Raw genomic sequence first — 23,665 nt, 5'->3', positions numbered from 1 at the left:
AAATCTGGGTCAACCTTAGCTTCAAATATGCTCAGGAGACATCAACTTATGAACGAGAACACCGAGGTCATATCGAGTCTGAAATGAAATCTGGTTACACCTTAGCTTCAAATATGCTCAGGAGACATCAACTCATGAACGAGAACACCGAGGTCATATCGAGTCTGAAATGAAATCTGGTTACACCTTAGCTTCAAATATGCTCAGGTGACATCAACTCATGAACGAGAACACCGAGGTCATATCGAGTCTGAAATGAAATCTGGGTCAACCTTAGCTTCAAATATGCTCAGGTGACATCAACTTATGAACTAGAATACCGAGGTCATATCGAGTCTGAAATGAAATCTGGGTCAACCTTAGCTTCAAATATGCTCAGGTGACATCAACTTATGAACTAGAACACCGAGGTCATATCGAGTCTGAAATGAAATCTGGTTACACCTTAGCTTCAAATATGCTCAGGAGACATCAACTCATGAACGAGTACACCGAGGTCATATCGAGTCTGAAATGAAATCTGGTTACACCTTAGCTTCAAATATGCTCAGGAGACATCAACTCATGAACGAGAACACCGAGGTCATATCGAGTCTGAAATGAAATCTGGGTCAACCTTAGCTTCAAATATGCTCAGGTGACATCAACTTATGAACTAGAATACCGAGGTCATATCGAGTCTGAAATGAAATCTGGGTCAACCTTAGCTTCAAATATGCTCAGGAGACATCAACTCATGAACGAGTACACCGAGGTCATATCGAGTCTGAAATGAAATCTGGTTACACCTTAGCTTCAAATACGCTCAGGTGACATCAACTCATGAACGAGAACACCGAGGTCATATCGAGTCTGAAATGAAATCTGGTTACACCTTAGCTTCAAATATGCTCAGGTGACATCAACTTATGAACGAGAACACCGAGGTCATATCGAGTCTGAAATGAAATCTGGTTACACCTTAGCTTCAAATATGCTCAGGTGACATCAACTTATGAACGAGTACACCGAGGTCATATCGAGTCTGAAATGAAATCTGGTTACACCTTAGCTTCAAATATGCTCAGGTGACATCAACTCATGAACGAGAACACCGAGGTCATATCGAGTCTGAAATGAAATCTGGGTCAACCTTAGCTTCAAATATGCTCAGGTGACATCAACTTATGAACGAGAACAACAAGGTCATATCGAGTCTGAAATGAAATCTGGTTACACCTTAGCTTCAAATATGCTCAGGTGACATCAACTTATGAACGAGAACACCGAGGTCATATCGAGTCTGAAATGAAATATAGTGACACCTTAGCTTCAAATATGCTCAGGAGACATCAACTCATGAACGAGTACACCGAGGTCATATCGAGTCTGAAATGAAATCTGGTTACACCTTAGCTTCAAATATGCTCAGGAGACATCAACTCATGAACGAGAACACCGAGGTCATATCGAGTCTGAAATGAAATCTGGGTCAACCTTAGCTTCAAATATGCTCAGGTGACATCAACTTATGAACTAGAATACCGAGGTCATATCGAGTCTGAAATGAAATCTGGGTCAACCTTAGCTTCAAATATGCTCAGGAGACATCAACTCATGAACGAGTACACCGAGGTCATATCGAGTCTGAAATGAAATCTGGTTACACCTTAGCTTCAAATATGCTCAGGTGACATCAACTCATGAACGAGAACACCGAGGTCATATCGAGTCTGAAATGAAATCTGGTTACACCTTAGCTTCAAATACGCTCAGGTGACATCAACTCATGAACGAGAACACCGAGGTCATATCGAGTCTGAAATGAAATCTGGTTACACCTTAGCTTCAAATATGCTCAGGTGACATCAACTCATGAACGAGAACACCGAGGTCATATCGAGTCTGAAATGAAATCTGGTTACACCTTAGCTTCAAATATGCTCAGGTGACATCAACTTATGAACGAGAACAACGAGGTCAAATCGAGTCTGAATTGAAATATAGTGACACCTTAGCTTCAAATATGCTCAGGTGACATCAACTCATGAACGAGAACACCGAGGTCATATCGAGTCTGAAATGAAATCTGGGTCAACCTTAGCTTCAAATATGCTCATGTGACATCAACTCATGAACGAGAACACCGAGGTCATATCGATTCTGAAATGAAATCTGGTTACACCTTAGCTTCAAATATGCTCAGGTGACATCAACTTATGAACGAGAACACCGAGGTCATATCGAGTCTGAAATGAAATCTGGTTACACCTTAGCTTCAAATATGCTCAGGTGACATCAACTTATGAACGAGTACACCGAGGTCATATCGAGTCTGAAATGAAATCTGGTTACACCTTAGCTTCAAATATGCTCAGGTGACATCAACTCATGAACGAGAACACCGAGGTCATATCGAGTCTGAAATGAAATCTGGGTCAACCTTAGCTTCAAATATGCTCAGGTGACATCAACTTATGAACGAGAACAACAAGGTCATATCGAGTCTGAAATGAAATCTGGTTACACCTTAGCTTCAAATATGCTCAGGAGACATCAACTTATGAACGAGAACACCGAGGTCATATCGAGTCTGAAATGAAATATAGTGACACCTTAGCTTCAAATATGCTCAGGAGACATCAACTCATGAACGAGAACACCGAGGTCATATCGAGTCTGAAATGAAATCTGGTTACACCTTAGCTTCAAATATGCTCAGGTGACATCAACTTATGAACGAGTACACCGAGGTCATATCGAGTCTGAAATGAAATCTGGTTACACCTTAGCTTCAAATATGCTCAGGTGACATCAACTTATGAACGAGAACACCGAGGTCATATCGAGTCTGAAATGAAATATAGTGACACCTTAGCTTCAAATATGCTCAGGAGACATCAACTCATGAACGAGAACACCGAGGTCATATCGAGTCTGAAATGAAATCTGGTTACACCTTAGCTTCAAATATGCTCAGGTGACATCAACTTATGAACGAGTACACCGAGGTCATATCGAGTCTGAAATGAAATCTGGTTACACCTTAGCTTCAAATATGCTCAGGTGACATCAACTCATGAACGAGAACACCGAGGTCATATCGAGTCTGAAATGAAATCTGGGTCAACCTTAGCTTCAAATATGCTCAGGAGACATCAACTTATGAACGAGAACACCGAGGTCATATCGAGTCTGAAATGAAATCTGGTTACACCTTAGCTTCAAATATGCTCAGGAGACATCAACTCATGAACGAGAACACCGAGGTCATATCGAGTCTGAAATGAAATCTGGTTACACCTTAGCTTCAAATATGCTCAGGTGACATCAACTCATGAACGAGAACACCGAGGTCATATCGAGTCTGAAATGAAATCTGGGTCAACCTTAGCTTCAAATATGCTCAGGTGACATCAACTTATGAACTAGAATACCGAGGTCATATCGAGTCTGAAATGAAATCTGGGTCAACCTTAGCTTCAAATATGCTCAGGTGACATCAACTTATGAACTAGAACACCGAGGTCATATCGAGTCTGAAATGAAATCTGGTTACACCTTAGCTTCAAATATGCTCAGGAGACATCAACTCATGAACGAGTACACCGAGGTCATATCGAGTCTGAAATGAAATCTGGTTACACCTTAGCTTCAAATATGCTCAGGAGACATCAACTCATGAACGAGAACACCGAGGTCATATCGAGTCTGAAATGAAATCTGGGTCAACCTTAGCTTCAAATATGCTCAGGTGACATCAACTTATGAACTAGAATACCGAGGTCATATCGAGTCTGAAATGAAATCTGGGTCAACCTTAGCTTCAAATATGCTCAGGTGACATCAACTTATGAACTAGAATACCGAGGTCATATCGAGTCTGAAATGAAATCTGGGTCAACCTTAGCTTCAAATATGCTCAGGAGACATCAACTCATGAACGAGTACACCGAGGTCATATCGAGTCTGAAATGAAATCTGGTTACACCTTAGCTTCAAATATGCTCAGGAGACATCAACTCATGAACGAGTACACCGAGGTCATATCGAGTCTGAAATGAAATCTGGTTACACCTTAGCTTCAAATATGCTCAGGAGACATCAACTCATGAACGAGAACACCGAGGTCATATCGAGTCTGAAATGAAATCTGGGTCAACCTTAGCTTCAAATATGCTCAGGTGACATCAACTCATGAACGAGAACACCGAGGTCATATCGAGTCTGAAATGAAATCTGGGTCAACCTTAGCTTCAAATATGCTCAGGTGACATCAACTTATGAACTAGAATACCGAGGTCATATCGAGTCTGAAATGAAATCTGGGTCAACCTTAGCTTCAAATATGCTCAGGTGACATCAACTTATGAACTAGAATACCGAGGTCATATCGAGTCTGAAATGAAATCTGGGTCAACCTTAGCTTCAAATATGCTCAGGAGACATCAACTCATGAACGAGTACACCGAGGTCATATCGAGTCTGAAATGAAATCTGGTTACACCTTAGCTTCAAATATGCTCAGGAGACATCAACTCATGAACGAGAACACCGAGGTCATATCGAGTCTGAAATGAAATCTGGGTCAACCTTAGCTTCAAATATGCTCAGGTGACATCAACTTATGAACTAGAATACCGAGGTCATATCGAGTCTGAAATGAAATCTGGGTCAACCTTAGCTTCAAATATGCTCAGGTGACATCAACTTATGAACTAGAATACCGAGGTCATATCGAGTCTGAAATGAAATCTGGGTCAACCTTAGCTTCAAATATGCTCAGGAGACATCAACTCATGAACGAGTACACCGAGGTCATATCGAGTCTGAAATGAAATCTGGTTACACCTTAGCTTCAAATATGCTCAGGAGACATCAACTCATGAACGAGAACAACGAGGTCATATCGAGTCTGAAATGAAATCTGGGTCAACCTTAGCTTCAAATATGCTCAGGTGACATCAACTTATGAACTAGAACACCGAGGTCATATCGAGTCTGAAATGAAATATAGTGACACCTTAGCTTCAAATATGCTCAGGAGACATCAACTCATGAACGAGAACACCGAGGTCATATCGAGTCTGAAATGAAATCTGGTTACACCTTAGCTTCAAATATGCTCAGGTGACATCAACTTATGAACGAGAACACCGAGGTCATATCGAGTCTGAAATGAAATATAGTGACACCTTAGCTTCAAATATGCTCAGGAGACATCAACTCATGAACGAGAACACCGAGGTCATATCGAGTCTGAAATGAAATCTGGTTACACCTTAGCTTCAAATATGCTCAGGTGACATCAACTTATGAACGAGTACACCGAGGTCATATCGAGTCTGAAATGAAATCTGGTTACACCTTAGCTTCAAATATGCTCAGGTGACATCAACTCATGAACGAGAACACCGAGGTCATATCGAGTCTGAAATGAAATCTGGGTCAACCTTAGCTTCAAATATGCTCAGGAGACATCAACTTATGAACGAGAACACCGAGGTCATATCGAGTCTGAAATGAAATCTGGTTACACCTTAGCTTCAAATATGCTCAGGAGACATCAACTCATGAACGAGAACACCGAGGTCATATCGATTCTGAAATGAAATCTGGTTACACCTTAGCTTCAAATATGCTCAGGTGACATCAACTTATGAACGAGAACACCGAGGTCATATCGAGTCTGAAATGAAATCTGGTTACACCTTAGCTTCAAATATGCTCAGGTGACATCAACTTATGAACGAGTACACCGAGGTCATATCGAGTCTGAAATGAAATCTGGTTACACCTTAGCTTCAAATATGCTCAGGTGACATCAACTCATGAACGAGAACACCGAGGTCATATCGAGTCTGAAATGAAATCTGGGTCAACCTTAGCTTCAAATATGCTCAGGTGACATCAACTTATGAACGAGAACAACAAGGTCATATCGAGTCTGAAATGAAATCTGGTTACACCTTAGCTTCAAATATGCTCAGGAGACATCAACTTATGAACGAGAACACCGAGGTCATATCGAGTCTGAAATGAAATATAGTGACACCTTAGCTTCAAATATGCTCAGGAGACATCAACTCATGAACGAGAACACCGAGGTCATATCGAGTCTGAAATGAAATCTGGTTACACCTTAGCTTCAAATATGCTCAGGTGACATCAACTTATGAACGAGTACACCGAGGTCATATCGAGTCTGAAATGAAATCTGGTTACACCTTAGCTTCAAATATGCTCAGGTGACATCAACTTATGAACGAGAACACCGAGGTCATATCGAGTCTGAAATGAAATATAGTGACACCTTAGCTTCAAATATGCTCAGGAGACATCAACTCATGAACGAGAACACCGAGGTCATATCGAGTCTGAAATGAAATCTGGTTACACCTTAGCTTCAAATATGCTCAGGTGACATCAACTTATGAACGAGTACACCGAGGTCATATCGAGTCTGAAATGAAATCTGGTTACACCTTAGCTTCAAATATGCTCAGGTGACATCAACTCATGAACGAGAACACCGAGGTCATATCGAGTCTGAAATGAAATCTGGGTCAACCTTAGCTTCAAATATGCTCAGGAGACATCAACTTATGAACGAGAACACCGAGGTCATATCGAGTCTGAAATGAAATCTGGTTACACCTTAGCTTCAAATATGCTCAGGAGACATCAACTCATGAACGAGAACACCGAGGTCATATCGAGTCTGAAATGAAATCTGGTTACACCTTAGCTTCAAATATGCTCAGGTGACATCAACTCATGAACGAGAACACCGAGGTCATATCGAGTCTGAAATGAAATCTGGGTCAACCTTAGCTTCAAATATGCTCAGGTGACATCAACTTATGAACTAGAATACCGAGGTCATATCGAGTCTGAAATGAAATCTGGGTCAACCTTAGCTTCAAATATGCTCAGGTGACATCAACTTATGAACTAGAACACCGAGGTCATATCGAGTCTGAAATGAAATCTGGTTACACCTTAGCTTCAAATATGCTCAGGAGACATCAACTCATGAACGAGTACACCGAGGTCATATCGAGTCTGAAATGAAATCTGGTTACACCTTAGCTTCAAATATGCTCAGGAGACATCAACTCATGAACGAGAACACCGAGGTCATATCGAGTCTGAAATGAAATCTGGGTCAACCTTAGCTTCAAATATGCTCAGGTGACATCAACTTATGAACTAGAATACCGAGGTCATATCGAGTCTGAAATGAAATCTGGGTCAACCTTAGCTTCAAATATGCTCAGGTGACATCAACTTATGAACTAGAATACCGAGGTCATATCGAGTCTGAAATGAAATCTGGGTCAATCTTAGCTTCAAATATGCTCAGGAGACATCAACTCATGAACGAGTACACCGAGGTCATATCGAGTCTGAAATGAAATCTGGTTACACCTTAGCTTCAAATATGCTCAGGAGACATCAACTCATGAACGAGTACACCGAGGTCATATCGAGTCTGAAATGAAATCTGGTTACACCTTAGCTTCAAATATGCTCAGGAGACATCAACTCATGAACGAGAACACCGAGGTCATATCGAGTCTGAAATGAAATCTGGGTCAACCTTAGCTTCAAATATGCTCAGGTGACATCAACTCATGAACGAGAACACCGAGGTCATATCGAGTCTGAAATGAAATCTGGGTCAACCTTAGCTTCAAATATGCTCAGGTGACATCAACTTATGAACTAGAATACCGAGGTCATATCGAGTCTGAAATGAAATCTGGGTCAACCTTAGCTTCAAATATGCTCAGGTGACATCAACTTATGAACTAGAATACCGAGGTCATATCGAGTCTGAAATGAAATCTGGGTCAACCTTAGCTTCAAATATGCTCAGGAGACATCAACTCATGAACGAGTACACCGAGGTCATATCGAGTCTGAAATGAAATCTGGTTACACCTTAGCTTCAAATATGCTCAGGAGACATCAACTCATGAACGAGAACACCGAGGTCATATCGAGTCTGAAATGAAATCTGGGTCAACCTTAGCTTCAAATATGCTCAGGTGACATCAACTTATGAACTAGAATACCGAGGTCATATCGAGTCTGAAATGAAATCTGGGTCAACCTTAGCTTCAAATATGCTCAGGTGACATCAACTTATGAACTAGAATACCGAGGTCATATCGAGTCTGAAATGAAATCTGGGTCAACCTTAGCTTCAAATATGCTCAGGAGACATCAACTCATGAACGAGTACACCGAGGTCATATCGAGTCTGAAATGAAATCTGGTTACACCTTAGCTTCAAATATGCTCAGGAGACATCAACTCATGAACGAGAACAACGAGGTCATATCGAGTCTGAAATGAAATCTGGGTCAACCTTAGCTTCAAATATGCTCAGGTGACATCAACTTATGAACTAGAACACCGAGGTCATATCGAGTCTGAAATGAAATATAGTGACACCTTAGCTTCAAATATGCTCAGGAGACATCAACTCATGAACGAGAACACCGAGGTCATATCGAGTCTGAAATGAAATCTGGTTACACCTTAGCTTCAAATATGCTCAGGTGACATCAACTTATGAACGAGAACACCGAGGTCATATCGAGTCTGAAATGAAATATAGTGACACCTTAGCTTCAAATATGCTCAGGAGACATCAACTCATGAACGAGAACACCGAGGTCATATCGAGTCTGAAATGAAATCTGGTTACACCTTAGCTTCAAATATGCTCAGGTGACATCAACTTATGAACGAGTACACCGAGGTCATATCGAGTCTGAAATGAAATCTGGTTACACCTTAGCTTCAAATATGCTCAGGTGACATCAACTCATGAACGAGAACACCGAGGTCATATCGAGTCTGAAATGAAATCTGGGTCAACCTTAGCTTCAAATATGCTCAGGAGACATCAACTTATGAACGAGAACACCGAGGTCATATCGAGTCTGAAATGAAATCTGGTTACACCTTAGCTTCAAATATGCTCAGGAGACATCAACTCATGAACGAGAACACCGAGGTCATATCGAGTCTGAAATGAAATCTGGTTACACCTTAGCTTCAAATATGCTCAGGTGACATCAACTCATGAACGAGAACACCGAGGTCATATCGAGTCTGAAATGAAATCTGGGTCAACCTTAGCTTCAAATATGCTCAGGTGACATCAACTTATGAACTAGAATACCGAGGTCATATCGAGTCTGAAATGAAATCTGGGTCAACCTTAGCTTCAAATATGCTCAGGTGACATCAACTTATGAACTAGAACACCGAGGTCATATCGAGTCTGAAATGAAATCTGGTTACACCTTAGCTTCAAATATGCTCAGGAGACATCAACTCATGAACGAGTACACCGAGGTCATATCGAGTCTGAAATGAAATCTGGTTACACCTTAGCTTCAAATATGCTCAGGAGACATCAACTCATGAACGAGAACACCGAGGTCATATCGAGTCTGAAATGAAATCTGGGTCAACCTTAGCTTCAAATATGCTCAGGTGACATCAACTTATGAACTAGAATACCGAGGTCATATCGAGTCTGAAATGAAATCTGGGTCAACCTTAGCTTCAAATATGCTCAGGTGACATCAACTTATGAACTAGAATACCGAGGTCATATCGAGTCTGAAATGAAATCTGGGTCAACCTTAGCTTCAAATATGCTCAGGAGACATCAACTCATGAACGAGTACACCGAGGTCATATCGAGTCTGAAATGAAATCTGGTTACACCTTAGCTTCAAATATGCTCAGGAGACATCAACTCATGAACGAGTACACCGAGGTCATATCGAGTCTGAAATGAAATCTGGTTACACCTTAGCTTCAAATATGCTCAGGAGACATCAACTCATGAACGAGAACACCGAGGTCATATCGAGTCTGAAATGAAATCTGGGTCAACCTTAGCTTCAAATATGCTCAGGTGACATCAACTCATGAACGAGAACACCGAGGTCATATCGAGTCTGAAATGAAATCTGGGTCAACCTTAGCTTCAAATATGCTCAGGTGACATCAACTTATGAACTAGAATACCGAGGTCATATCGAGTCTGAAATGAAATCTGGGTCAACCTTAGCTTCAAATATGCTCAGGTGACATCAACTTATGAACTAGAATACCGAGGTCATATCGAGTCTGAAATGAAATCTGGGTCAACCTTAGCTTCAAATATGCTCAGGAGACATCAACTCATGAACGAGTACACCGAGGTCATATCGAGTCTGAAATGAAATCTGGTTACACCTTAGCTTCAAATATGCTCAGGAGACATCAACTCATGAACGAGAACAACGAGGTCATATCGAGTCTGAAATGAAATCTGGGTCAACCTTAGCTTCAAATATGCTCAGGTGACATCAACTTATGAACTAGAACACCGAGGTCATATCGAGTCTGAAATGAAATATAGTGACACCTTAGCTTCAAATTTGCTCAGGTGCTGTTTCCATTGTCATAAACTGCTATAATAATATAATATGCTAAGCTACTTACTTGTTGCAACATACCTATACAATACACAGATTTGTTAGTTGACAAAATCTAACCGAGATTCAATTATGCAACGAAAAGTTTCGCATTAGTGTTTGTATGTGATACAAAATAATATGGTAGTACATATCTTTAATCGTAAACTGACTAAAGCCTAGGCAGATGAATATATTTTCATAAAATGAGAAGAAAAAACCGACCAACTTACATGATTTTAAAATTGTGTCCCCAAGCGATCTCAGAATATTTTTCAAAATTAGGACATATTTTCGCTACCGCAGTGTACAAACGCCGCCTTCAGTTTGTGGCGTCTTCTATGGACTTTCTCGCGATCTCCTTGTCAAAAATGTCACTCTCGTTGATTTCCAACACGGACGCCAGATTCCACTCGGCGCTGGGAATCGGATTAAAGATAAATTTGGCAGCCACTGCAACCGAGGGCAGCAAATGCGACTGCAGTGCTGTCCAAGGTGTTTGACTTGATCGGATCCCGCTCCCGCTCGTCCATGTCGTTCAGGTCATGAGAACTTGGATGGTAAATCAATCGTTTCAGCGCCAGATGCCGCAGTATGACGACCGATGAATCCCGGAATGACGACGATATTCTGTGGAGGGACAATCAGGACCAGGCGAAATTGAGAAAAATGCCACCAGATAGTAGGGGGCCTTGAACTTGGTGGGAAAGATTTACGGTTTGAGCATTGAGAACAATATCTCGTTGATTCCCAGATGGGAAAAAAATATGTTGCTGGATGAGGACAAAAATGTCCTGCATGACAAGGAGGCTGATGGCACCGCTAACGTCCAGCGAATCCACGAGGTAGTCGGTCAGCAGAACTGGTTTAACCAGATGAAACCTTCTCCAGCAGAAGCATTAATAGCTGCCGATGAATGGTTTCGCAGGACCAGATTTAGTTGATGTTTCCGGATTGGATTTAGGAGTTGTCCAGCTGCATCTGATTGCAGATGAACCTTTTTTACCACAAGCTTCCTAATAATTCAGCATGAAAACCGTTTCCGGGCAGAATTCCTTGGGTGCCATCGATGTCACAATTTTCTAGCAGAAGTAAATCCCGTCCGTGGGCCGAATATTCCAAAAAACGATTCATAAGGCGAATATTTAGCGGATCATAGGACAGCATCGCTTGAAGCACTTGTCTCAGCTTGGACAGCGGGAAGTGAACGGAATAGGCTGTGTTTCATTTCCGCGACCAATGTTTGCGAAACTCCCGCTGCCTCCGAACGACTCCGGTATGGTACTGAATTCAGCTAACGACTGTTTGTACTGGGCTTGCCTTTGCTTGTGGGACAATCCGGATGATTTATTGGCTATAGCTTCCATAGTTTCAATGGCCGTATCACATTTTGTTTCAGCAGCTTGCAGAAAATAGAATCTACCGCCAGCAGGGATACGGCACTTTTTATTGATTTTAATGCTCTTCAAAAAAACGCGACGATATCCGGGAGCTTTCCTCTTTAGCTAACGAGAGATGGCCATACTGCTGGATGACTGTTTTTGGCTGGAATGGGCAGACGACATTCTTCGCGAACTATTGAAACACTGCTGAAAATATTAATTATTTTATTAATTTTCCTGTTCTGACGACGACGACGAGACGACAACGACGACCGTAAACAAAATTCAAATTTCCAACTGAAACGGCACAGCTTTCAAAACAATATTTTATCACTAACACCACTATATAAAAGCGTCAAATGACTGCTAATCGAAATAAACGATCAGCGCGGCACAACGAAATGCGGCATAGAAAAGGGAGCCCGCCAGCATGTTAGGCTAACTTTTTGTCTCACTTTTGCCTAATGTTAGTCTAAAATTAGACAGATATGACACACTTTTGTTAGACATGTTGCAAATTCGAAACATGTTTGTTAGTCTAACATTAGACTAACGTTAGACATGTTTTAGTATGGGCTGTTAGACGAATGTTAGGCATAGATTTTATGCTGCTTGTTTTCATTCCAGCTGTCATCCGAGCAAGAAGTGTGATTGAAGTAGTGAACTTTTATCGGCGTTCACTACTACAACCGCACTTCTGCCTCGAATGGAAGCTGGACGAAACATATTTAAAAAAAAAACTCGGAGCCTGTTTTATTTTTTTTTTATTTCAATTTAAATTTATTTAAATTTAAATTTAAATTTAAATTTTTATATAATTTTAATTTTAATTTTAATTTAATATCAATTTTAATTTTAATTTTAATTTTAATTTTAATTTTAATTTCAATTTTAATTTTAATTTTAATTTTAATTTTAATTTTAATTTTATTTTAATTTCAATTTTAATTTTAATTTTAATTTTAATTTTAATTTTAATTTTAATTTTAATTTTAATTTCAATTTTAATTTTAATTTTAATTTTAATTTTAATTTTAATTTTAATTTCAATTTTAATTTTAATTTTAATTTTAATTTTAATTTTAATTTTAATTTTAATTTTAATTTTAATTTTAATTTTAATTTTAATTTTAATTTTAATTTTAATTTTAATTTTAATTTTAATTTTAATTTTAATTTTAATTTTAATTTTAATTTTAATTTTAATTTTAATTTTAATTTTAATTTTAATTTTAATTTTAATTTTAATTTTAATTTTAATTTTAATTTTAATTTTAATTTTAATTTTAATTTTAATTTTAATTTTAATTTTAATTTTAATTTTAATTTTAATTTTAATTTTAATTTTAATTTTAATTTTAATTTTAATTTTAATTTTAATTTTAATTTTAATTTTAATTTTAATTTTAATTTTAATTTTAATTTTAATTTTAATTTTAATTTTAATTTTAATTTTAATTTTAATTTTAATTTTAATTTTAATTTTAATTTTAATTTTAATTTTAATTTTAATTTTAATTTTAATTTTAATTTTAATTTTAATTTTAATTTTAATTTTAATTTTAATTTTAATTTTAATTTTAATTTTAATTTTAATTTTAATTTTAATTTTAATTTTAATTTTAATTTTAATTTTAATTTTAATTTTAATTTTAATTTTAATTTTAATTTTAATTTTAATTTTAATTTTAATTTTAATTTTAATTTTAATTTTAATTTTAATTTTAATTTTAATTTTAATTTTAATTTTAATTTTAATTTTAATTTTAATTTTAATTTTAATTTTAATTTTAATTTTAATTTTAATTTTAATTTTAATTTTAATTTTAATTTTAATTTTAATTTTAATTTTAATTTTAATTTTAATTTTAATTTTAATTTTAATTTTAATTTTAATTTTAATTTTAATTTTAATTTTAATTTTAATTTTAATTTTAATTTTAATTTTAATTTTAATTTTAATTTTAATTTTAATTTTAATTTTAATTTTAATTTTAATTTTAATTTTAATTTTAATTTTAATTTTAATTTTAATTTTAATTTTAATTTTAATTTTAATTTTAATTTTAATTTTAATTTTAATTTTAATTTTAATTTTAATTTTAATTTTAATTTTAATTTTAATTTTAATTTTAATTTTAATTTTAATTTTAATTTTAATTTTAATTTTAATTTTAATTTTAATTTTAATTTTAATTTTAATTTTAATTTTAATTTTAATTTTAATTTTAATTTTAATTTTAATTTTAATTTTAATTTTAATTTTAATTTTAATTTTAATTTTAATTTTAATTTTAATTTTAATTTTAATTTTAATTTTAATTTTAATTTTAATTTTAATTTTAATTTTAATTTTAATTTTAATTTTAATTTTAATTTTAATTTTAATTTTAATTTTAATTTTAATTTTAATTTTAATTTTAATTTTAATTTTAATTTTAATTTTAATTTTAATTTTAATTTTAATTTTAATTTTAATTTTAATTTTAATTTTAATTTTAATTTTAATTTTAATTTTAATTTTAATTTTAATTTTAATTTTAATTTTAATTTTAATTTTAATTTTAATTTTAATTTTAATTTTAATTTTAATTTTAATTTTAATTTTAATTTTAATTTTAATTTTAATTTTAATTTTAATTTTAATTTTAATTTTAATTTTAATTTTAATTTTAATTTTAATTTTAATTTTAATTTTAATTTTAATTTTAATTTTAATTTTAATTTTAATTTTAATTTTAATTTTAATTTTAATTTTAATTTTAATTTTAATTTTAATTTTAATTTTAATTTTAATTTTAATTTTAATTTTAATTTTAATTTTAATTTTAATTTTAATTTTAATTTTAATTTTAATTTTAATTTTAATTTTAATTTTAATTTTAATTTTAATTTTAATTTTAATTTTAATTTTAATTTTAATTTTAATTTTAATTTTAATTTTAATTTTAATTTTAATTTTAATTTTAATTTTAGTTTTAATTTTAATTTTAATTTTAATTTTAATTTTAATTTTAATTTTAATTTTAATTTTAATTTTAATTTTAATTTTAATTTTAATTTTAATTTTAATTTTAATTTTAATTTTAATTTTAATTTTAATTTTAATTTTAATTTTAATTTTAATTTTAATTTTAATTTTAGTTTTAATTTTAATTTTAATTTTAATTTTAATTTTAATTTTAATTTTAATTTTAATTTTAATTTTAATTTTAATTTTAATTTTAGTTTTAATTTTAATTTTAATTTTAATTTTAATTTTAATTTTAATTTTAATTTTAATTTTAATTTTAATTTCAAATTTAAATTTCAAATTTAAATTTAATTTTAAATTTAATTTTTATTTGTTTTTAAACTTTAATTTCAAACAAATAAAATTAAATTAAAATTAAATTAAAATTAAATTAAAATTAAATTAAAATTAAATTAAAATTAAATTAAAATTAAATTAAAATTAAATTAAAATTAAATTAAAATTAAATTAAAATTAAATTAAAATTAAATTAAAATTAAATTAAAAATTAAATTAAAATTAAATTAAAATTAAATTAAAATTAAATTAAAATTAAATTAAAATTAAATTAAAATTAAATTAAAATTAAATTAAAATTAAATTAAAATTAAATTAAAATTAAATTAAAATTAAATTAAAATTAAATTAAAATTAAATTAAAATTAAATTAAAATTAAATTAAAATTAAATTAAAATTAAATTAAAATTAAATTAAAATTAAATTAAAATTAAATTAAAATTAAATTAAAATTAAATTTAAATTAAATTAAAATTAAATTAAAATTAAATTAAAATAAATTAAAATTAAATTAAAATTAAATTAAAATTAAATTAAAATTAAATTAAAATTAAATTAAAATTAAATTAAAATTAAATTAAAATTAAATTAAAATTAAATTAAAATTAAATTAAAATTAAATTAAAATTAAATTAAAATTAAATTAAAATTAAATTAAAATTAAATTAAAATTAAATTAAAATTAAATTAAAATTAAATTAAAATTAAATTAAAATTAAATTAAAATTAAATTAAAATTAAATTAAAATTAAATTAAAATTAAATTAAAATTAAATTAAAATTAAATTAAAATTAAATTAAAATTAAATTAAAATTAAATTAAAATTAAATTAAAATTAAATTAAAATTAAATTAAAATTAAATTAAAATTAAATTAAAATTAAATTAAAATTAAATTAAAATTAAATTAAAATTAAATTAAAATTAAATTAAAATTAAATTAAAATTAAATTAAAATTAAATTAAAATTAAATTAAAAAATAATTAAAATTAAATTAAAATTAAATTGAAATTAAATTAAAATTAAATTAAAATTAAATTAAAATTAAATTAAAATTAAATTAAAATTAAATTAAAATTAAATTAAAATTAAATTAAAATTAAATTAAAATTAAATTAAAATTAAATTAAAATTAAATTAAAATTAAATTAAAATTAAATTAAAATTAAATTAAAATTAAATTAAAATTAAATTAAAATTAAATTAAAATTAAATTAAAATTAAATTAAAATTAAATTAAAATTAAATTAAAATTAAATTAAAATTAAATTAAAATTAAATTAAAATTAAATTAAAATTAAATTAAAATTAAATTAAAATTAAATTAAAATTAAATTAAAATTAAATTAAAATTAAATTAAAATTAAATTAAAATTAAATTAAAATTAAATTAAAATTAAATTAAAATTAAATTAAAATTAAATTAAAATTAAATTAAAATTAAATTAAAATTAAATTAAAATTAAATTAAAATTAAATTAAAATTAAATTAAAATTAAATTAAAATTAAATTAAAATTAAATTAAAATTAAATTAAAATTAAATTAAAATTAAATTAAAATTAAATTAAAATTAAATTAAAATTAAATTAAAATTAAATTAAAATTAAATTAAAATTAAATTAAAATTAAATTAAAATTAAATTAAAATTAAATTAAAATTAAATTAAAATTAAATTAAAATTAAATTAAAATTAAATTAAAATTAAATTAAAATTAAATTAAAATTAAATTAAAATTAAATTAAAATTAAATTAAAATTAAATTAAAATTAAATTAAAATTAAATTAAAATTAAATTAAAATTAAATTAAAATTAAATTAAAATTAAATTAAAATTAAATTAAAATTAAATTAAAATTAAATTAAAATTAAATTAAAATTAAATTAAAATTAAATTAAAATTAAATTAAAATTAAATTAAAATTAAATTAAAATTAAATTAAAATTAAATTAAAATTAAATTAAAATTAAATTAAAATTAAATTAAAATTAAATTAAAATTAATTAAAATTAAATAAAAAATTAAATTGAAATTAAATCTACATTAAATTAAAACTGAATTGAAATTGAATTAAAGTGACTCACCGACACGATGAGGCCAAACTTAACGGAATCGGACACTGTTTTGGTGATGACTGGTTCCGGCGACAGTGCGAAGAGAACGAACCGAACTTATTGGCCAGCAGCAGCGACGAGGAACTGACTGGTTGGACGACGGAACGACTTAAATGATTCCTACGAGTTTAAACTAATTGAGACCGCAAATTTTTCTCATTTTCTCGACCGACGAACGCGATTTTTAAACTGCCGCAACTAACAAAGTTTTTTTCCACTGCCATTTGCTCAACTGTCAATGACGCGCGAAAAAATCGAACATTCAGCATAAATTCGGGGTTATGATTTGTGCTCTCGAAAACTTTTCGATGAGCAACATAACTAACAAATGCCTAACATTGTCGAACGCCTAACTTCCTCCGTGCTGGGAAGGGATTCGTTCAATTTCGTTTTGCAAGATGATGTCACGATTGAACGTTTAGTACACACTAAACGCTTTCAGCAATATTTTGCTGAATTTTGCCGAGCTGAAGGGTCCAGCAATTTTTTTGCTGAACTTTCAGCAAAGTTTGCTGAATTTCAGCAAAACGTTACTGGTGATCAGCAGAGTTCTATTTAGATTGAGTTTAAATAAGGGCGAAAGTATGTAACATGAGAGAGTTCTCTTCATCGACTCTCTCTGCTTCAAATTAAAGTGACAAGATGCGAATATGGTTGCATTTTATGGTCATAAATCGCTAGGTTGCGATGCAATCTAGCGTCTAAGTGTAAAAAAGTTCGATTGAATTTGCATCTTGTCACTTTAATTTGCAGAAGAGAGAGTAGATGAAGAGAACTCTCTCATGTTACTTTCGCCCTTATTTAAACTCAATCTAGAGTTTACTGAACAAATCAGCAAAATTTGCTGAATTTCAGCAAATTTTTTGCTGAAGCCTTCAGCTCGGCAAAATTCAGCAAAATTTGGCTGAAACCCTCAATCGATTTTTGGTGTGTAGGGTATCACGCCACTTGGGCGGTGGCTTCTATATTCGTCTGTTTTCCACTATATCTCAGTCAATTTTGAACCAAATGACTTGAAATGTTGTTCACGGGTAGGTGTTGCGAACAGCAGTTACGGGCACCGCTCTTTTAGCCAGGTAAATGAAAAACGCGCAGTTTATGCATTTAGCCTATGCTGTAAAGCTGTAATTTATTATTCTTATTAGTACAATTAACACTATATTAAAAACTACTTACAACTTCGGTGTTTTACCCGTGCTGTTGCTTGGTTTGATGAATTGTTATTGCTTTACACATATTGACAGCACAGGATAAAACAGAAAACATCTGAAAAGTGACATGTACAGACAAAGGGTAATACGACGATGCACAGGGGTTCTCAAAACATTTCTCACGTAACAATACAACAATAATAATACAACATGTGAACCCCTGTGCACCTAATGAAAGTTGTTTGTGTCTTCCTTGTGTGATTTGTTCTACTCATTACTGTCAATCATTTCAGGCGTAGTGAAAACATGAGACGGAATGCATGTATAAAGAAATCACCGAAGTTGTAAGTGTCCTTTTATATGTACTATTTTATGTTAATAAAATGTTTTTAGCTTTGTAGTATGCGGTTTAATAATCTGTGTTTTATTGGCCCTGCTGGAAGAGCGGTGTTTCCGTCCTGTTTTCAACACTACAAAGAACTTCGAAAGTTCACTACCATCACACCGATGCTAACCTCAATCAGCAGTTCAGGATAGGCGAAGAATGGTTTTCTCGTAAAGCTGAAGAACAACTACTGGGTGCTATCATTGAAAACTGGACGACGCGAAGATAGCTGCAGCAGGCCGATTTACATGCAAACAGATTTGCACCGTAGGGTCTTTTGCGGACTATCGCTAATGCATGTCCCAAATGTTTTCTAACAAGTGTACCATTCCGGATTACTAGTTGTATTCAACCTCAAGTGGAACAATCGCCATGATACGATGCCCTCCTGTAGGCGAGAACCTCGATTAGCAGCGGAGTAGGGTTCGGCGAACAAAGCAGCAAAAATATTCGTCTCATTATAATAATGCGCTCTGTGGGAACTGGACGACGCGATACGCATGTCCCAAAGGTTTCTGTAGAAAGCACCATGTGGATGAGTTTGGTTGTTTCTTTGCTGCTGTTGCCCACGGATTCTCACGTAGCTCATCGGTTCAAAACGACGAGAAGGGTAAAACTTCATTGCTATTTGGCACGAAGTGTTACGGGGGGGGAGTATAACGTAATAATACAACATGTGAACCCCTGTGCACCTAATGAAAGTTGTTTGTGTCTTCGTTGTGTGATTTGTTCTACTCATTACTGTCAATCATTTCAGGCGTAGTGAAAACATGAGACGGAATGCATGTATAAAGAAATCACCGAAGTTGTAAGTGTCCTTTTATATGTACTATTTTATGTTAATAAAATGTTTTTAGCTTTGTAGCATGCGGTTTAATAATCTGTGTTTTATTGGCCCTGCTGGAAGAGCGGTGTTTCCGTCCTGTTTTCAACAGGTAGGTACTATACCTATATCACCACCACATTCCAAAAGTTGTGTCAATTGGTTCAAAATGATAAAATACACAGAAATTAAAACATAAAAAAAACAATTTGGAAACACATATCCCCATTTTTTTTTGAGCGCAAGGACCACAAGAGCGCTATGTGGACCGACGGCCTCGTCGACGGCAAAGGAGAGAACGAAAAGAAGATAATGATGACGTCACTGTGCAAGCTCCCATTTCTCCAAGGGAACGTTCATAAATTACATCCAATATTTGGTGGAGGGGAGAGGTTCTAGGAAAGTGTGACAGTACGTGCAGCGGCGTCATGGTCGCAATTTTTTCCGCAGTCAAGTTCGCAGACTGTGAACAATCCTCGGTACTCACTTTACGTAATTTATGTTTAGTCCCTTACTGTCAGAGCTGTCAGATCAATGTAACACGCTAAATAAAATTTACACAAAAGGCAATTTACACGGAAAAAAATACACGGTTATGAATATTTCTGGAGCTCGATTTGAATAGGTCGTATGTGCTTTTGTCGATTAAAAATTCGATCAGTTGGATTCGCTTATTATAGCGAAAACCGTTGAAATTGAGCAAAGTTGACACATACAGCAGAATCCTCACAAAACAGACTTTCTGTTCCATCATTAAAAATTTGCAAAATATCTGCCATATTGCTACAATGACTAAAATAAACTGATCGAATTTTATATCGACAAAAGCACATACGACCTATTCAAATCGAGCTCCAGATTTATTAGGTACCGGACTGGTCACCGAAAATTTGATCGTTTTCTTTGGTACATCGAGGTCTTGAAATTAGTCTATGGTACGTGTATAAGGTATAGGGAAATAGCGTGACAGAGGGGGAGGGAGTTTAGAAATCCCGAAAAACGATGGACGTAATAAATTAACCTTCCCCAAGGCTGTCGGGATAAACCTGCAACGGCACAACCCGCATAGTTGGCAACAAAAAGCATACTATCTGATATGCTGTCCGCAACCACTTGCTACTATTCCCGAACAATATGACATAATACCCAGCCTAACTTCAAATGGTAGAGTTAGTATATTGTAGTATACCACTTGGCAAATTGTAATGGGCTGTTTCACAATATGACGAATAGGCTGTTAAGTTAGGTTACAATAAAAAATCAGCTTTTTTCTCGAACAAAATTTTCGCAAAACAATAAGCCAAGGTGTTGACTTATTGTTCATTTTTTGCAGCGATAATTTCAAGACTTATTGTTGTAAAATTGTTGAACCATACATGGGCATCATGATTCCTGGTCTTATGGTATATTGTTCGTTTATAGTTGCAATGACAATATGTAATACGGTTCTCTTTCATTTGTTCTATTGACAGCGAAATAAGAAAACAAATAAAATTGCAGTAGTACACCCAGTATTATTGATTCCTATCCTATTGGAAAAATCTATTTTTTTATAATAGTTTTTAACAAGACTTACATTGATGGCGTTGCATCTCTATCAAGTTTCCGAGGGGACCTCCGGCAGTCATAAACCACATATCCTGTGGCAACATATGCATTATTGAGTTGGTTATCCATCGGTTTGTACCGGTCGGTGAAATCCAGCTGGTGTTTCAGCATTTTCTTACTTGTATCCCCGGTCAGCGCCGCGTGCTGTTGCGAGAGCTCCTAGCGTGATCGGTACTCGTGGAGAACCTTTCTCCGGAAGGAGCTGAGGGGATGTTGTTAATTTGGCCGTTGATAAGCTGTGCGACCAACGGCCATAGCATTTGCCGGATTTATCCTCCACGGATGACTTGACTAAACCGATCCTGCTGGCGGCCGTTGGAATGATGTTTCCAATTGTTCCGATTGGCAATCGTCGACACCATGAGAACATCCGTGAACATTGGTTATCTGTAGAAATATATATTACCATTATTATAGAATATTCATAGAAAATAATCTCACTACTCACCGGTCTAGTTCAAATAATAATTATTTGCCGAAATCTCCTCCCGACTCAACTGTTTTGTTTTTTTCTTTTCAATTCCACTCAAGTTCTCACCCGAGTTTATCGATATTCAAGCCGATACTCACACAAAGCTTGTGCAACATTATGACGAATCATTCACTTAGCATTGAACAATAATTTTCTAGAATGTGTGCGTGACATCATGTTTGCTTCGCTTTCGATACGAACAATAATCAGTTATAATTGAGCTTTATGTCACAATGTTAATCCATGTGGTATTGTTGAGTAACTATTCCTTGGTGTTTACAGTTGAAAACTACCTTGCTTATGAAGCACAAACAACTGTAAATGAACTATGTGATATGCATCAACAATTTGAGAAATGGTTGTAAAGGAGTTCTATATATTTTTGATAACGGTCATTATTAATGTTCGATAATAAGACGCTTTTTACACATATGTTAAGGCTCAAGCATTCGTCATCATTTTTCGGAAAATAAAAAGCAGTTTTCTCGCTGCAAATCAAAACAAGGATCATGTAAATATATTCTCTGCATTATATTCCTCAAGTGGAGTACAGTGAATATATTTTCATAGCAAAAACTTTTGTTTTGAACGAAAAAACTGCTTTCAAATGTTTGATGATGACGATGATTTCAATGACGAAAAGTTCAACGTTAACAACATGGCAAAAAACAAGTATATGGTAGGAACAATATGTCAAGTTGTTTTTTTCTATGCGGGAAAATACCTAAATTAAGGATATCACCAATCCAGGTAATTACCGACCGATAAGTCTCCTAAGCAGCCTAAGTAAAGTTCTGGAAAGGGTAATCCTCGCACGTTTAAACCGTCACCTGGAGACGGAAGAAGTCGTTCCAGCGGAGCAGTTCGGCTTCAAAGCGGGACACTCAACGGTGCACCAACTTGCTCGCATCACGCAAAAGGTGAATCACGGATTTCGAACGGGCAAATCGACTGGCATGGTTCTTCTCGACGTGGAAAAAGCCTACGACTCCGTCTGGCAAGACGCCATCGTATACAAGCTCTTCCGCTCGAATCTTCAACTCTACCTGGTCAAGATAGTACAATCGTTCCTTTCAAATCGGACTTTTACGGTTGCCGTGAATGGTGAAAATTCCAGCGTCCAAAACATCCCCTTTGGCGTGCCCCAAGGATCAGTCCTGAGTCCGATTCTCTACAACGTCCTCACTTCTGACGTACTGATGATAGACGGAGTACTGTACGCATTCTTTGCGGATGACACGGCTTTCCTGGTGTCGGACAAAGATCCGCAAATCGTCGTTACTCACCTCCAAGCGGCGATGAACAACCTCGGGGAATTCCAGCGGAAGTGGCGAATCAAACTGAATGCAGGGAAAACTCAGTCAATTTTCTTCACGAGGAGGCGTGCCGCTCGACACCTTCCCCGCAGGTCGATCACGGTCAATGGTCAGCCAACTACATGGGACGATGAAGTCAAGTATCTTGGAGTGCTGTTTGACAAGAAGCTGAAGTTTGACAAACACGTGAATTACGTCGCCGGAAAGGTTGATCGGTTTACCAAAGCGCTGTACTCCCAGCTGAATCGACGGTCGAAGCTGCACGTTAAAAACAAGTTACTGGTGGTCAAGTGCATCATCCGGCCAATGTTCACCTATGCATCGGCAGTTTGGGGCAACTGCGCCAAATCTCACCGCAAAAGGCTGCAAGTAAAACAGAACAAGCTGCTTAAGATGGTTCACAACCTGAACCCCAAGTACCCGACCGACGATCTCCACAAGTTGGCTGGTGTCGACACCATCGAAACAAGCATCAAACAGGCCACCAGATCCTTCAGGACCTCCTGTGAGATGTCAGCAAATCCGCTCATCGAAGCACTCATCCCTCAACATCTGTGATATTAGCTTTAAGACATTCTGAATTCTAGGGTTTTTTTTTTACTCTTTTCCCTAAAAAAGCTTTACATAGCTA

The 23,665-nt window shown here is 33.2% G+C and overlaps 1 long non-coding RNA gene and 1 pseudogene across 1 annotated transcript; both read right to left on the bottom strand.

Annotated features, from left to right (window-relative positions):
* Positions 1–10,370: 10,370 nt before the first annotated feature.
* On the bottom strand, positions 10,371–12,034 carry LOC115257108 (nucleolar complex protein 4 homolog A-like; annotated as a pseudogene).
* Positions 12,035–21,132: 9,098 nt separating this feature from the next.
* On the bottom strand, positions 21,133–22,150 carry LOC134289696 (uncharacterized). The gene is made up of 2 exons (XR_009998624.1): positions 21,695–22,150; positions 21,133–21,633 (listed from the first exon to the last, which is right to left on the bottom strand). It is a non-coding gene; the product is annotated as an uncharacterized LOC134289696 (long non-coding RNA).
* Positions 22,151–23,665: the final 1,515 nt, after the last annotated feature.

This window comes from Aedes albopictus, chromosome 3 (assembly GCF_035046485.1).
Source record: "Aedes albopictus strain Foshan chromosome 3, AalbF5, whole genome shotgun sequence".
Taxonomy (NCBI): Eukaryota; Metazoa; Arthropoda; class Insecta; order Diptera; family Culicidae; genus Aedes; species Aedes albopictus.
The sequence above is the reverse complement of the archived record's forward strand: the minus strand, read 5'-3'. Positions and strand labels throughout refer to the sequence as shown.